Source organism: Protopterus annectens, chromosome 1.part1 (genome assembly GCF_019279795.1).
Source record: "Protopterus annectens isolate FY-2018-M chromosome 1.part1, PAN1.0, whole genome shotgun sequence".
In the NCBI taxonomy this organism is placed as follows: Eukaryota; Metazoa; Chordata; order Ceratodontiformes; family Protopteridae; genus Protopterus; species Protopterus annectens.
In genome coordinates, this window is record NC_056726.1 from 1,255,550,523 (window position 1) to 1,255,567,471 (window position 16,949).

At 43.0% G+C, this 16,949-nt stretch overlaps 1 protein-coding gene across 1 annotated transcript in view; it reads left to right on the top strand.

Annotated features, from left to right (window-relative positions):
• The window catches only part of LOC122816063 (sulfotransferase 2A1-like), a 371,350-nt gene that overhangs the window by 295,434 nt on the left and 58,967 nt on the right, over window positions 1-16,949 (top strand). The gene's annotated exons all lie outside the window — the stretch shown is intronic.

Below are 16,949 nucleotides of genomic sequence, written 5' to 3' on the forward strand. Positions count from 1 at the left end.
ATGTCCTCAGAAATTACCTCTACTATACATAACATGTCTAGCAGTCTGATATCTGACTGGCTTGTTCTCGGGTATGATATCAATACATAATGGTGTACTGAACCTATGCATTTCTTACTGCTTGACATATATACAAAGATTGACAGACCTGTGGCTGGAGCCACAAACACTGGGTCAATATTGGCATTTTGCTCTGATACCCTTATACATTTACTGTTGTAACAGGGTTTGTTGTGACATATGTCCTGTGAGGGATATGAAGTCAGTAACTCTCATGGCTGTCACCATGTACTGACTGCAATCCTCAAGCTATACTTCTGCATTTCTAAGATAGGTGAACTGTGAGTAACACAAGACACATAATACTCCAAACACTAGCCAGTCTGCAGATAACCCTACATGTGGGTGTTTCCTCAAACACATAGCACTGTCATGACAGGTATTAAATCATGTAGACCAGCCATATCCACACAAACCCTGTTAAATCAACATTACTCCAACACTTAGATTCTCTAGTCATGTCTGGGATATCCTTCCTGTTTGTTGGCCTGTCTGCACAGTGCATGTTGTTAAAGATATATCCCACTACCATCTGTGATGCTGTTTGCCAAACACCGACATGAAGTCCTGCTTACAGTGAATGAAAAACACCCGCATGATGTTCCTAGTTATAGGAGTGTGTTTCCATGCAATTGGCTATGGGAATGTTACCACAGCTGTCCCACATGTAATCAGCTAGTGGGGGAATGCAATTCGTGCAGAGACCATCAGCTGATCATGAGCATCCCTTACAAAACACAAGCTGCTGCCTAAGCACCGCAGGTGTACTTCTCCACATCCACCAGAGAGGGAGTGAGAGAGACAGAGACAATGTAAGACAGGGAGGGGGTGGGAGAGTAAAACCTAAGCATGTTTGTGTCACACGCTTACCAGTACGGGGTTTCAATCTCCTGCCTGAATATGTATTGCTATCACATGTCTATGCAGTTATTACATGCCCCACAGAGCTTATATGTTGGGGAGCTGTCCAAAGGTATATTTGATGGTGAATGACATCCGCAACAGTGATAAAGGAGGGATAAGGTAGGTGTAGTACATGTACCTGTCCACATGAACAGGTGTCAAGGTTGACACAGCCACAGTCTCTCAGGGACTCACACACACATTATCACAGTTGGCAGGGTCAGGCTTAGACTTCCTAACTAGCTAGTTTGCCAAAATATAGTATAATGCAGGTATCACATGCACCACAGGTGTTATCAGGATGATATATGGGCAAAGGGTATGCCAGGGTGTCTGACAACAGAAGGCATGCTTCAGTAGCTAATGGGAGGTGTAGTGAGTGTGAATGGTGTCCAAATCATTATACTCCACATACACACAGACACAGGTTGTCAGTACTGACATGCATGGGTGCATTGCTTCACATGTGTGTAGTAGTTGATTGTGCCAGAAGGCTGTGCAAGGCTAGGTAAAGGGTATACCTTGGCATCAGGCCACATGACAATGGTCTGCTGTGTGGCTCAGGGGTGTAGTGTCTTGAATGGCCCACACAGATGGGTATTGTATTCACCATCCAGTCATCTGGGTTACTATTGTGGGTGGCCAGTGCTGTGCAATGCTTGCCATATATGTGTTCTATAGTCCATGACATGGACGGTGTATGGGATGTGCACACATCCCACATGCATGTTCTGTGATATGTGGAAGTGTACCTGGGGGGTCTGGCCCATGTTGTGTACACAAATTGTTATCATCAGATGTGCCATTCCTGGACTCATGTGGTGACAACTGACAATGGACACCAGGTTGATCCTGCACCTACATTGACAGCATGATACAGGTATTCCCTGGTGTCAGTGGCATCTGTCCATAAAGGGCATGCGTATAAGGCATGGTATGTCCTTTGTGGATTATATTTACTGGCTCTACAGTTGTTGCAGGCGTCCAGTGGAGAACATAGTGAAGGAGCACTGTATGCAGTTATGTGCCTAGTGTAGGGATGGGAAAGGGTGCCATGCCCTCTGTAGTCCACTGCAATCACACCATGGTTACTATCTGTGGGCAATATGCAGGGAACTACCAGCATAATGGTTGTTGACTAGCCAAGTGTGTTTGTGTATGAGACATGGGTTGAGGGTGTTCGCTGGGTAATACAAGGGTTACCTATACTGTTCACCAGGCCTTGATGTCACATGTAGGGGTATGGGTTGTCTACCCCAGCCTCTCTGCTGTTTGACATCTGTTATCCTTGTAAGGTGGACATTGTGACATATAATAGGCCCACCATATAAGAAATTTGCAAAACCCAATCCACAAGGAGTGCAGTTGTGACACACTCACTGCCACCTCCACACAAGATATGAATGACAAACACACACTAAGTCTCCCAGTTGCCATGTCTGGGTTAGAACTCCTACCTAACTAGTACATCATATACAGCATTATGCAGCTATAGCACACGCCATGGAGATTACTGGATATTCCTTTCCCAAAGGTGTATTTCAAAGTGAATAACATCAGCAGGCCTACCAAAGAAGGGCAATGGAGTTGTAGTGACTGTAAATGGCCTCAGAAGCATTGCTGCCTGCACAGGCAAACAAACGCACACACTTCTACACTTGCCATGGCTGGGAATAGAACTCCTACCTAAGTAGCATATCACACTACAGCATTACACAGTTATAGGATGTGCCACAGTGATTACTGAGTTACTCCTTCCCCAAAAGAATATTTCAAAGTGAATGACATCAGCAGGCTTGCCAAAGTAGGGCAATAGATGTTGCAGTGACTGTAAATGGCCTCAAAAGCATTGCTCCCTACACAGACAGACAAACACACACACTTCTACACTTGCCATGTTTGGGAATAGAACTCCTACCTACCTAATACATCACACTACAGCATTACGCAGTTATTGCTTGTGCCATGGAGATTACTGAGCTACTCATTTCCCAAAGGTGTATTTCAAAGTGAATTACATCAGCAGGCCTGTCAAAGAAGGGCAATGGAGGTTGTAGCGACTGTGAATGGCCTCAAAAGCATTTTTCTTTACACAGACAGACAAACACGCACACCTTTACACTTGCCATGTCTGGGAATAGAACTACTACCTAGCTAGTATATCACAATACAGCATTATGCAGTTATAGGATATGTCACATAGATTACTGAGCTACTCCTTCCCCAAAGATGTATTTCAAAGTGAATGACATCAGCAACCTTGCAAAGGTTGGGCAATGGAACGTGTAGTTCATAGGTTCATAGGTTCATATGTTGATTCTAGGCTATTGGCCCTAGAGCCTATACATGCCTAGACATGACAATTCCCTGGCTATGACTTCCCACAATATTTACTTCCCTGCATCCCTGTCTAGCAAGTCAGCTGACATGATCCCTGGGGTCAATTTCCTATCTCCCATCCAATCATCTAGGTTCCTTTTGAAGAGGGCCAAAGAGGCACTCTGCTTGACATGTATGGGCAGTCTATTCCAGAGTCTGGGGAGGCTCTGGGTCAGGAACACATCCCTCCAGCATGTATTGTTCATTGTGATAAGATTTGGATCCCTGGTGCATTTGGCTGTGAGGGTTTGGAATTCTTTAAGTGTAGCATATCCAACAGCTGTGGGTTTGACATGGCATGATATGTTAGGCAGAGATTGCCTCTGAGAACACACTACATGACAGAGTATAGCTGGATGATGTTCAGATGGTCAGCATAGGGCATCTTATTTAGGCCTGTGATTCATTTTGTGAGGTATGTCTGCAGCCTCTGTGGTTGTTGCAGATGTCTTGTGAGGTACATAAGTAATGGGCCATTGTAGTCTGTACTAGGTCTACTGAGAGATGGCTACAGTGGGACAATGACCTCCTTTTCCTGGAGGTAAAGCCCTTAGTGGGAGGTGTGCCACATAGGTGGGTTTCCTGACTGTTGTGGCAATGTGGTTATCAAGGGTGAGACCACTGTCCACCTGTGTCCCTTAGAGTGTTATCACACTTTAGGTGTTTAATGTACTGGCACCTATGTGGTACTTCACCTTGGTGAGGTCCAGATAGGCTATGTGAACCACCTTACCCTTGTCTACAGCTCTGGAGATGGATTCACAGTTGTCATTCAGGTTGGGGTGCCATGATCTGCCCTTCACAAACCCAACTTGGTTAGGGTCTAGTGTTTGCAGGTTGCCAATGTCTTTGTTTTAATTTCCACGATAATACATTCCATGGCCTTGCAGTTCAGGTATGTCATTCTGCTGGGGTTGTAGTTCCCAGGATGCAAGGTGGATCCCCCCTTGTGGACTGGGATAACTGCAGCTGTGCACCACACAGTGGGCATGAAGTCTGAGGTGTGGCTATGATTAGACATGGCATGAGGTGGCAGTTCAGTTTGTAGCTCATGTAGTACATAGCCCGAGATGTTGACTGGTCCCATGGCTGCTGTTGTCATAGCTCAGAAGAGTGTGCTTTTTACCTGTGTGGCCATTATTACCGGAATATGACAATCTTTTCATGCTGAGATGGGCCATTTGGGAGTTGGGAGGGGGGTGCATTTGGCACATAATCGATCTGCCAGGATATTGGCAATATCCCTTGGAGCAGTATATTTAATACCATCCTGTTGAAGCTCAGAGCAGTTCTGAGCATTGCCATTTAGATTCCTCACATAGCTATGGAACGGCTTGCAGATGTCTTTGACATCTTTGGATATATTATGTTCATAAGTAGCTTTGGTGGATGTTATGAGGGATCTTTGCCTCTTACTGTAGCTGGGAAGGGAGTATTTTGCATCCTGGAAATTTCCCCGTTTCTGCAACAGTTTCCTCCTTTTGTAGTACAGTATGTTTATGGCAGAGGGCCACCACAGTGGCTTCCTTTTCTTGGTAGGGGAGTGCCTTGGTTCTATATTGGATGGCACAATTCATGCTCGAGTGGATGTGCTTATACAGTGCCTTCGTATACAATTCAGCAGTCGTCCTTTCAGTTCCCATCTGCATGGGTGTCATGACGTTAAGTCATGTCTGACATGTATAGCATGACATTGGCTTTGCCTTTGGAGATGTGTGTTATGGAGGTTTCCTTACTGGGGTGTAGGAAAGGGATGTTGATGTTAAGGGTGATTGGCTCATGGGCAGGCATGACCGCCGATGGAGTGACCATAGGTGTGGAGCACTGATTTCCCATTTTGGTATTGACCAGATCTAGGATATTTGAACCCCAGGTGGCAGTATAGGTTACTTGATCCAGGGCATTTGGAATTATGACTTCCAAGAACCATTGGGCACATGTATTGGTACACAAGTAGTTTTCCCAGTTAATGGCAAGGTAGTGTAAGTCACCCAGTATTAGGGTGTTTGCTTGTATCATAATATTTCACAGTATATTTCAAAAGCTGTAATAGATATCATGGGTCATGGTGGGGGATCTGCAGCAAGCTATACAATTTGGAATGCAGTCTAACCTACTGTTTGTTGCACTGGAGGTATTTCAGACACATTCTGTTGGACAAGTAGCCTGGTGATGAGAATATCCTTGGTGAATGTGGACACTCCTCCACCTTTACTGTTTTGGTCTTGGTTTGGTGGCCAACAGGTGTGGTGAGAGCTATACCTGGTATTGCAGGGGTGCTCTCTGGAGCATTGGATCAGGTCTTTGTTACTGCACAGTTATCAATGTTCTCCATTTTTAGGTGTGCGTAGTGACTGTGAATGGCCAAAAAAAATGATCCCTACACACACAGAGTTTCACAGTTTTCATGTCTGAGAACAGAACTCTTACCTATCTAGTTTATTACTCTACATCATTATACAGTTATAGGATGCACTACATATATTACCAAGCTACCCCTTCCCCAAAGGTGTATTTCAAAGTGAATGACATCAACAGCCCTACCAAAGTAGGGCATTTGAGATTGTAGTGAGTGTGACTGGCCTAAAAAGCAGTAATCCCTACACAGACAAACACACACACAGTTGCCACATCTGGGATTAGAACTCCTACCTGACAAGTACATCACACTATAGCATTACACAGTTATAGGACGTGCCAATGAGATTACTGGGCTATTACTTTCCCAAAGGTGTATTTCAAGGTGAAGACATCAGCAGGCTTGCCATAGTAGGGCAATGGGGAGTGCAGTGTGGGTACATGGGCCATAACCCATTCATCTAGAGGCAGACGCACAACACTCAGGCACACACAGGTTTATATTCCACAGGTACATGTATACTGCTAGATGACTACTGACTTGTACAGTCATGTTACACAGTTAGAACAAGCACTGCAGACACTATAGTGCTGAGGGATACCAGAGGCAAATGTCTACGGCGATTGACATTTGCACATCATGTGGTTTTAGCCAATTGAATGTATGCTGGGTGGGAAAGGCCTCATGATGGGAGGCTCTTTGTCCTGTCACTCTCTTCAACACATCAATGTATGTGTATTTTTGGCCGATTATAGTGTGTTGTCCTTGGATATATGTTTGTATTCCTATCCAGTGTGTGTACAAAGCATGATTGGTGTGTACTGAGGAGTGTATGCACTAACATCTGCTACTGTCAGATATGTATGGTCCACTGTTGTTGTCAGACATGCACTGTGTGTGAGCATGCCCAGTATGACCTTTCATTATTTTGTTGTCTGACATGGCCTTCATTTCTCTAAGTGTGGGAGCATGCCCAGTATGACCTTCTGTACTGAATGTGTGACTCCATTCCAGGTAGATTGTACTCCAATGCAGACTTTTGTGTTCTACACTTACAGCTAGCAAACTATCTCTGCAGGATATCTGTAGAGCGGTTGACAATATGGGGTCAAAATGGGCAAAGGATAGTGGGTTACTGTAGGTAATTGTGTCTGTGCTGCTTCTGCTACATGGTCCTGGTGTTAGCAGAGATATTCAGACATATGTACTGTTTTACACTGTGATGTTTTATGTCATCAAGTACTGTCAGGTGTACATATTTGCTTGCAGTGATGCCCTAGGGAACACAGGGTGAATGCAGCTGTGTCCAGTATTGTGGTCAGCAGCCTACATATTCTTGCACAATCATGCCATTCTGCAGGGGAAGCTGCAGACACTTGCTGCTGGGTCTGAGTAAATGGTTCAGCACCTTGGTACAGTGGTGGCTGAGGATCCCATGCTTGTACATCCATCAATGTGACAGTATGGCCATATCCTGCTTTGGCCATACCTCACAGCTGTACAGATTCACACAGGTTACCTAGAGGCAGGGGTCATAATTCTGGACATTACTCCCTCACATTGTGGTTTACGAGCAGGTTTGTATCCACCCATTCATGTGTTTGCAGCCAGGAATAGTATGTGCACATGGCTGTGTTTCAGACTTCACACAGTCCATGCTGCCCATGCTCCTACCCACCTCTATTATTCTATCCACTTCCATACAGTATGCAAACATTATCTGATATGTTCCCTATAGTTATCACCTCATCCCAGCAATATTTTGGTGTTGGTCCACAGTTCATGCAGTAGGAAATGGTGGACATGTTACTGAGATTTGTCCACATGGCCTCGCATTTGAGTTCTGTGGACTGTGTTATGCTATTTGGGAGTCCATGACATAACATACATTGGCAGTACGGGTGAGACACAGGTCCTTGGCAGAGGAATGTAGGACATTTGGTAGTGATGCAGGACAGCTGTAGCAGGCTGTTGCATTCTGTCACTCCGACAGTCCCAGACTGCAATACACTATATTCCCCTGGGATGACAGGGTAGGTGTGCAAGGTGTTCATGCCATACTTTCTGTAATTATTGATCCAGTGGTGTGGATGCTGGCAGGGTGCTCCTTACAGCTAGGGACACACCTGTATGGGACAGCTGGTCTGCATGCTGCATTCTTTAACTATTGCCATACAGAGGTGGGGGTCATATTGTACTCATTCCAAACAGCAGGCATAAGACCAGAGAGGTACCTGTGGGTGGTGGTGGAGTGAGCTAGGAGCAGGTGAGCTTGGAGCTTTTCTCCCCAGGACTCCATTGAAAATGGGTTCTTTATGGCCCAATGGACTATCCTGGTAAATCAACTGCAATAAATAAAAATAAATAAATGTGTGCCATGAACATTACTTGCGTCTGACTCACAGATATGCATGGGGCATTCCACTTATGCTGGCTTGTGCAGGGACATCAGATGTTTCTCAATACTTCATTTCTATGACTTTTGTGGTCGGCCAGTGTTTGGCCATATGACATTGGTGTTCCCTACTACAAGCCTAAATAATGTGCTGCTAACCTGTATGTACAATTTCAAGGATGTGTCCATTTGACAGCTACATATTATACACTGTCTGTCTGGGGTACTTCCCCCTGTGTACTGCTTGTATATCTGGGCCCACATTCATGCCATGTCCATCCAAACATTTACTATGGCTTACTGCTGTAATGTGTTTTGTTGGGAAGCATTGTGTTTGGCACTGCAGTTGTGAGAACTTGTCCCTGTCATCGTCAGCACTGGCCAATGGCCACCAGGACAAACCTCACCATGCATACGTACTGACCACTCTCACACAATATACGACACACACCAACCTAACACACACAGCCCTGCATATTGTACACATGCTACAATCTATCCTGCTACCTTGGTCAGCTCAGGTAATCTGTGCTCCGCTGTTATTATACCTACACATACATGTTACTGCATTTCTACATAGGATTTGGGGGGGCACACCTGATTGTTACTACATTTCTACATAGGATTGGGGGGGCACACCTGACTGTTACTACATTTCTACATAGGATTGGGGGACATACCTAACTTTTATAGGATTTGGGGGCACACCTGACTGTTTCTACATTTCTACATAGGATTGAGGGGGCACACCCGACTGTTACTACATTTCTACATAGGATTGGGGGCACACCTGACTGTTACTACATTTCTGCATAGGGTTGGAGGGCACACCTGACTGTTACTACATTTCTACATAGGATTGGGGGGCACACCTGACTGTTACTACATTCCTACATAGGATTTGGGGGGGCACACCTGACTGTTACTACATTTCTACATGGGATTGGGGTGGTTACACCTGACTGTTAGTACATTTCTGCATAGGATTGGGGGGCACACCTGACATTTGTACACATTTGCTATGACTGTACTGGTATTTCAGCTGCTCCATTTCATTCTGTATTCTAACCTATCATGCTGACTAGAGGCATATCAGTGTACTACAGGTCTTTGGTTTCATTGACCTACATTTCAGTTTTTGACTTCTTACCCTTCAGAACTAACATCCCACTGCCTGACCTGTTGTAGTCTGTCTGTGTAGGTCTGGGGGGGGGGGTGTTCTCCATAGCCATCAATCAGTGGCCTTAGCACAGCCTTTGATTGTGTTTGTCTACACCTGTCCTGCTGGCTGAGACTGTTGTTGGGTATTTGAGCCTCCCTGACTGGTATGTGTGTGTCCTATGGACACACATGTGGCCCAGCACATTTCCTGCAGTGAGTTTTGTCACCTTGTCTAGGACTGGCTACTATGGTGATGCCAGTATTTGTTACAGATCTCATGCTACCACTATAGGTGTCTACTATCTGCTGGCATCCCATTCAGCCACCTGATTCCCTTGCATGCTCACATCCATACATAGATACAAGTAACAGCACATACTACTCCATTTGGCAATTGGTAAGAAGAGTAACTTAACTTGTGACTGTGCCATTATTGAGGATGGTGCTGGAGGGCTGACTATGTCAGATGCACATAGTACGCACCCTATACATGGTTAAGCATGCATAGTGTCATATTTGGCATCCCTTTTACTGTATGTGTGAATCAGAGAGAGGTGTTATTCCCTGTGCCCCTACCATGTCAGTGCATGTGCTATGCATTGCCTCTTTGCCATGACCTGGGCATACTGGGAACACCTCCTTCTGCCTACTGGGGCAGGCTCAGGTTGTTCCTCCTCCAAGTCACTCTGTGCCTGTGCAGGCTTTGGCAATGGTGGGGAGCTGTGTGGCCCTGCCCCATGCTATTCCTGCTGCAGCTGTTTCCGCAAGATCATATTGTGTAGCAAAGCACATACGATGACAATTTTGGTACATGTAGCTGGTGAGTACTGCAAGGCTCCAGTGGATGTATCCAGGCACCAGAACCATGACTTGAACATCCCAAACACATGCTCTATTATGATTCTGGTCTGTGCGTGTGCCTCATTATGGAGTTCTTGTTCAGGTGTGTGTGCATTTCTGATGGGTGCCATCAGCCACGGTTCCAGTGTGTAACTAGCATCCCCCACCAGGTGGCCATAAGGGATGTCCCCATGCATCAGATGTCAGATGTATGAGTCATGATAGCTTCCAGGGCAGCCAGCACACACATTCATTATAATGCCATGGGCAGCACACACGACCTGGCAGTTGATGGAGGGGAAGCCCTTGCGGATTATGTAGACCCTACCCATCTCACCAGGTGGTATTTTGATGCATATGTGCGTGCAGTCTATAGCACCCACTGCCTCTGGGTATTCTGCTATTTGGTGGAAGAGACACATATTGCTGGCCAATGCCTCACGGGTGTTGTGGAAATATATGTGCTCACTGGCATGTGCTGACATGGCATCCAGGAACTGGTGGAGTACCCTGGATGCTGATGCCTGTGAGATCCCCATGATATCCCCAGTTGGCCTTTGGAAGGTACATGTGGCCCACTGGTATGGGTTCCCCTCTGTTGGTTCTGTGTGTGAGGTGTGGCCGGCACAGCTCAACAATTTGTTGTAGGAGGTCCCTGTCCACCCTATAGTGCTCCACTATCTCCAGCTCATGTAACCCCTGGTAGGTTACCCTGGGTCTGTACACTCTTCTTCTCCTCATTGTGGGTTGGTTGTTAGCATTCTCATCTGCACCACCCTCAGCCTCTTCCACATGTTGATTTATGATAGCTGCTGCAGCCCCTATCATTTTGTTGCTTTTGTTTGGTAAAATTTCCCTGCTTGTGTACACTGGTGGTGTAGAGTTTTTGGGAAAAAACAGAGAGAAAGGTGTTTGCGTAGTTTATAGTGGTGTGCAGGGCTGGGCTGGTCTGCTGCCTGTGTAATTAGCTGATTCTGATACAGTTCCCCTGCCAGCTATGCTACGTCTCCTTGGTTACCTTCCTACTGCTGTGTTCCCTTCCCATTGCCTTCCTGTTTAAGCCCGGGGGTGCATCATGCAAACACAGTGCTCAGATGTGCACAGAGCTGCTGTTTCCTGGTTTACTTTTTTTTCCCCTTAAAACAAGGTGCGCAGCGTGCACACTCGTTTAGGCAATGTAAAGAGTGCTAGACAGCCTCAGACACACCCCCTTTCTAAGCTCAGCTATGCTAAGGGCAAACTTGAGCCACAGGGCTCCAATAAGCTTACAGTATGCCTGACACACCCTTCTATGATGTCAGCTAGCTCTTAAGCTTGCACCATGGCTTTTCTGCACTGACACGGATGGGTGCAGGCTAGCCTTGGTGGGGGATCTAGGATTCAGTATCATTCCCCTCATTTGCATAGGATTGCCTGCTAATGCCTAGTTACAAGTCCCACACTGAGCCTTCCCCCTTAGCAACCACTATTCACTGGCCATGTTGTCTTATGCCTGCCATTGAGTATAATGGCAAAATTGTGATTTTGGATAGAATGCTTATTTCAAGTTTTTTTTTTTTTTTTTGCCCAATCCTATTTGCACGGCTCTGCCCTACACTTAAACAGACGAAATCAGCTAAAAAAAAAAGTAATTTTTTTTTTTTTAGTTTTGCAACTGTTTTCCATGCCAATGGCCATATATTTGGCCAGTGGCATGTTTTACACATAATATACACCCTTTATTTGGAGCTGTCATGGCTCCTTCTTGTAATTTGCAGAAATGTACTCGGTTACTAACAGAGTACATTTCTGTAGACTACACTAGTCCTGCATGGCTGGCTGCCAGTTTCCTGGATTGCAAATTCTCCTCATTTGCATGGTTTTCACCTGCAAATGGGGTAATTTGCATACTGCTGTGTCTGTGCAGGAATAATGCAGGAGCGCTATTGCATGTCCTGGGAGCTTAATCCAGAATCGCATGGTGGCCATATTGCCTCCAGCATCTCCTGCACGCCATGTAGAGTTTGCTGAATCCTGGGGTATTACTATTTATTTCATCTCCTAAATTAACAAGAGCAGCTTTAACTTCCTTCCAAGACCTTAACACAAGTATTTTATAAATCTGATCTGCTTTTTTCTTTCCGGTCTTATTTTGTAATTTACTTCATTTACTTTCTCAGCTACCTCAAAAGGTCATTAATGTTTTGCCAGAAAGATGTCTGCTCTCTGTCAAATGTTTTTAACTGTATAGCTTTTGTTGCATTTCCTGTGCCATTTGCATATACTTCTTAATTCTTAAAATAACAATAGTCAATTTAACTTGCAGATTTATGAAGTGCCTTTGCACTCCTTTAAACAGAGTTTTCTTCTCCTCCTAAATGTCTCACTGTTGACCATGCCTTCCCATGCTGACAGATCCTCCAGGAGTGACACCAGAAACTAAGCTAATTATTAAAATCAATGATTTTATGTTCATACTGTGGTATCATCCATAATGAAGGTAGAATGATGCTCAGTGTAAAGCTTGTACTTATATGTGACACATATTTCAAAAAATGTATTATGTTTCTTTTCCTATAGTCCAGTAAGGTATGGCTCAGGTCAATTACACCCACAGGAACTATGATAGAATCATTCTGGTACCTGACGTACAGTGACTTGAGTGTGTATGTGATATTGCAGATTTTGGCTCCAGACAGGTAACTAACCATCATCTCCCCTTGTCTAACCTGGTAAGTGTGTTGCACAAGATAGTCCCCATTGACGACAGTATTAGATAAATGTATGCTTGCCTTTTTGGCTTTGCTATTGGGGGACCACTAGGTGTAGGATTATGGAAGATGTTTGGTGTTGCTTTTGGTATTTGTTTTAGTGTTTGCTGAGACCCAGATAATAGCTAGACTCTATCATTTATCCCCACTGTTGTGAGAAATCCCTTTACTATCCATTTTATCTTTATTTGGAGTTTATCTATCTCTCTCTTTCTCTCTCTCTCTCTATATATATATATATGTATATACCTGTATCTAATCTTTCTAAGTGTGTGTACGTGTGTGTGTGTGTGTGTGTGTGTGTGTGTGTGTGTGTGTGTGTGTGTGTGTGTGTGTGTGTGTGTGTGTGCATGTGTGTGTGTGGGTGTGTGTGTGTGTATATCTATATATATATATATATATATATATATATATATATATATATGTATATATATTTACGGAAAAAAAAATAAACATTTCAAAATATACATATACATCCCAAAGAGAAAATAATTAAGAAAAAGATGCAGAACTTTACCGTATAGCTGCACTTTATTAAACACAGTTGAGTGCTTTCATCCAAGTGACAGGACTTCTTCAGAACTGCAGTGATGAGTGCAGTTTTATTGTGTTTTAGAATGAAACAAACATGAAAAATAGCCACCAACAACCAGGTGCCTGTATCCAAAGAAATACAAGTATAAGATAACCAAAATCAAAATATGAATACAGGCAAGGCTCCAGGTTCAATATGAATTCTTCGTTTAATAGAACACAAGCACTTTCACAAATTGCTTCCTCAGGTGTCACAAATAATAAAATACAATTCTCTCCTATAAATAGGTCTGAATATGTCACATGGTTGCAAAATAACATCACATGATCAAAACTTTTAAGAAAACAACCCTTGTATATCATAAATTCATGCCAATGTAGCATACATTGAAGCATATCTATACAAACACATATAATGTATGTCTTTCAATAGCTAACAAATGTACTATAAAATGTTAATGTAAAAAATGTTAGTCTAAAAAACTTTTTATTAATCTAAAACGATTTAAAAAATTAACAAAAAATGTTTTATCTCAAGAGAGGTCTTTTCAGTTTTGGTCTCAGTGGCACATACTCATTGAGACAATGTCCTGCATCAGGCCTAAGCCTAACTATCCACTTGGCCTCTAAACTCTTCTGTCTTATTACGGATATCTCCACCTCTCCTGCTCTCAAAAGTTCTGGCAATAGCCATGAACTTAAATGTATGCGCAGAACTAGTGTTGCTGACATGGTTAGCAAGAGCATTTAATCTATTCTTCATGCTGATGTGATAGATATGTTCACGTATCCTTTCCTTCAAAGTTCTATCAGTTTTTCCTACATATAACTTTCTACATTCTGTACAGTGTGGTAAATAGGCAATGTGTTCACTTTCACATGTAGCCTGCACTTTGAAAGTGTAATTTATGTTCTGATCAGGATAATCAAATTGCATACTGGTATCTATATAACAGCAGAAGGAACACCTCCCACAGGGTTTAGTCCCTGCTTCACCTTGTATCATAGACTTATATTTGGGTGCACAGAGGTGGCTCTTCAATGACTTCATATCACCTTCATATCATCCTACAAAACGGCCTCACTGAGACAGATGTCTGGTGTCAAAGCCATGGCCTCAAGGTCAATGCCAAAAAGTGCATTGTCATCCCCTTTGGTAAAAACTCTGTACCAATGAGCTTCCACATAGGTGGTAGTCTTCTTAACACTGAAAGTGTGATAAGAGACCTGGGGACACATGTGGACAGTAGTCTTTCTTTGATAATCACATTGCCACAGTAGTCAGGAAATCCTTCTATGTGGCACACCTCATCACAAAAGGTTTCTCATCCAGGAAAAAGAGGTCATTGTTCCCCTCTACTCATCACTCATTAGGCCCATTATAGAGTACAACGCACCTTTTGGTATGTACCTCACAAGACATCTACAACAACTGTAAAGGCTGCAGAAATATCTCACAAAGAGGATTACTGGCCTCAAATAGCTGTCCTACGCAGACCGTCTCAAAAAACTACAGCTTTACTCCGTCGCATATCACCTACTCAGAGGCGATCTCTGCCTAACATACAAAGCTATGTCAAACCCAGAGCTATTGGATAAGCTCCACTTAAAGAAATCCCAATCCCTCTGAGCTACATGCTCTAGGGACCTAAACCTTGTCACCACAATAAACAGAACATGCTGGAGGGAAAGATTCCTGTCCCAGAGACTTCCCATACTCTGGAACAAACTACCTATCTATATCAAACAAAGCTCCTCATTAGCACTCCAAAAAAAACATTGATGATTGTATGGGAAATAGGAAACACAACCCGGGGATCATCTCTGTGGCTCTGCTCGACAGGGGAGGAAAATTATTTTCTTGGGTGGCTGTATTGCCTAATGAGCAGGATTCGAAATAATTCACTTTACACTCAAGAAATTATTTAGTAACAAGCTTTATTTTTGCCACTAAACAGAAAACTAAATAAACTCTATGTAATTGAACAGTAAATCACACTAAAACAGAAAATTAAGTAAACTCTATTTAACTATAATATGAAATTAGACAATACATTTAAAGAAAAACGTATACATCACCGATAAAGAGAAAGCTTCATCCTGTCTTTAGGCTTGACTGGGAAGGCCCGTTGCAGTCAGGCAGGAGTCTTCATCAGGAAAACAGTCCTGGGCAGTGCGTCCACTCCATAGGTGAGGCTTCAGCCTGAGTGCAGGGAGCCCCAGCTATATATAACCAAGTTATTTACCACAAGTCATGAGAATCAGTACTTTACCAGTGTAGGCTGGATCTTGCTAGAGCATTCTGTGGTGTTGGCCACCCACCCCAGAAGGAACAGCAATTCCTGCAAATACAATGATTCTGCAATTTTCAAGTGTTACACTGGAATATTCCAATGACTTTGCAAGTTGAGTACTTCACTAGAATATTCCAGCATACATGCACATACAAGACATATTTCGTAATCAAATGTAGTGACTTTGCTGAAATCCCTAAACTGTTCTGGAGCACAGCATCATCTCTCATGCCTGCTGACACTTCAGGAATATAGCATTACTTCATACGTCAAGGAAGAGATAAAGAAAATAAAGAGAATGTCGAGATATAGAGAGGCACCAGTCAAATAATCACACTCACTCAATGTACCCCTCTTTTGTATCACATTTGGCCACTTGACTATTGATTCACTTGTATTCGACATTTAAGATTGTATTTGCCTTATTATAAACAAAATAAGTTAAGCCACAATTCCAAAATGTCAACAGAATCAAAACAATCATTAAAATTAATATTGGATGTATTAACCAATTTAACAATTTGGTAGCAGATGTTGACCATCCAGTAAATATATCCCACCAATTGTGTGCAGTATCAGATTCTGTCTTCTTGGCTAAACTAACCAATTTATTCCCTATAATAATGCTTGTCATTTCATGATGTAAAATACTATGATTTACTACCTGTAAATGTTTTTCAAGATGTGTATTATTTAACACTTTCTGTAAAAGATTTAAGCTAAATGTTAAATTATAATATTCCAGCTTGTCTGTTAACCAGGTATGAAATACATTAGCATGTGTTTCAGGAGAAAAGACATAAGTTTCATCGTGCCAATGTAAATGAGTTACATTATCTAAACAACCAACAAAAGGATGTGTTAAAACATTCAGTAATGTTTGGTTTGTCACTAAGCATAAAAAGTGAGGTGCTATTTTTACAAACATTTCAAACATGGGAGGTAATATAGTCCATTTGCAGATTTTGATGGAATACTGAAGAAAACACGATTCATATATAGGGGAATGTTGTCCACAAATAAGTCCATCCATTGTTTCAGTACAGTGTTCCAGTTTGTGCATTCGGTTTGAGAAATCAACATAATTTCCTTCCACGTGGGGTAGCCAATACTGGAATGGACACACAGGAGGTCCACATACCAATGGCAAAGTTACAAACTGACACATTATGTTTGCATTTGTGACATTATAATGCATGATATAACCTGTACAAAAAATATCTGTGCATCTTGTTTTTTTCAGAAAACAATCTTATCCAATTAGTATTAGGTAT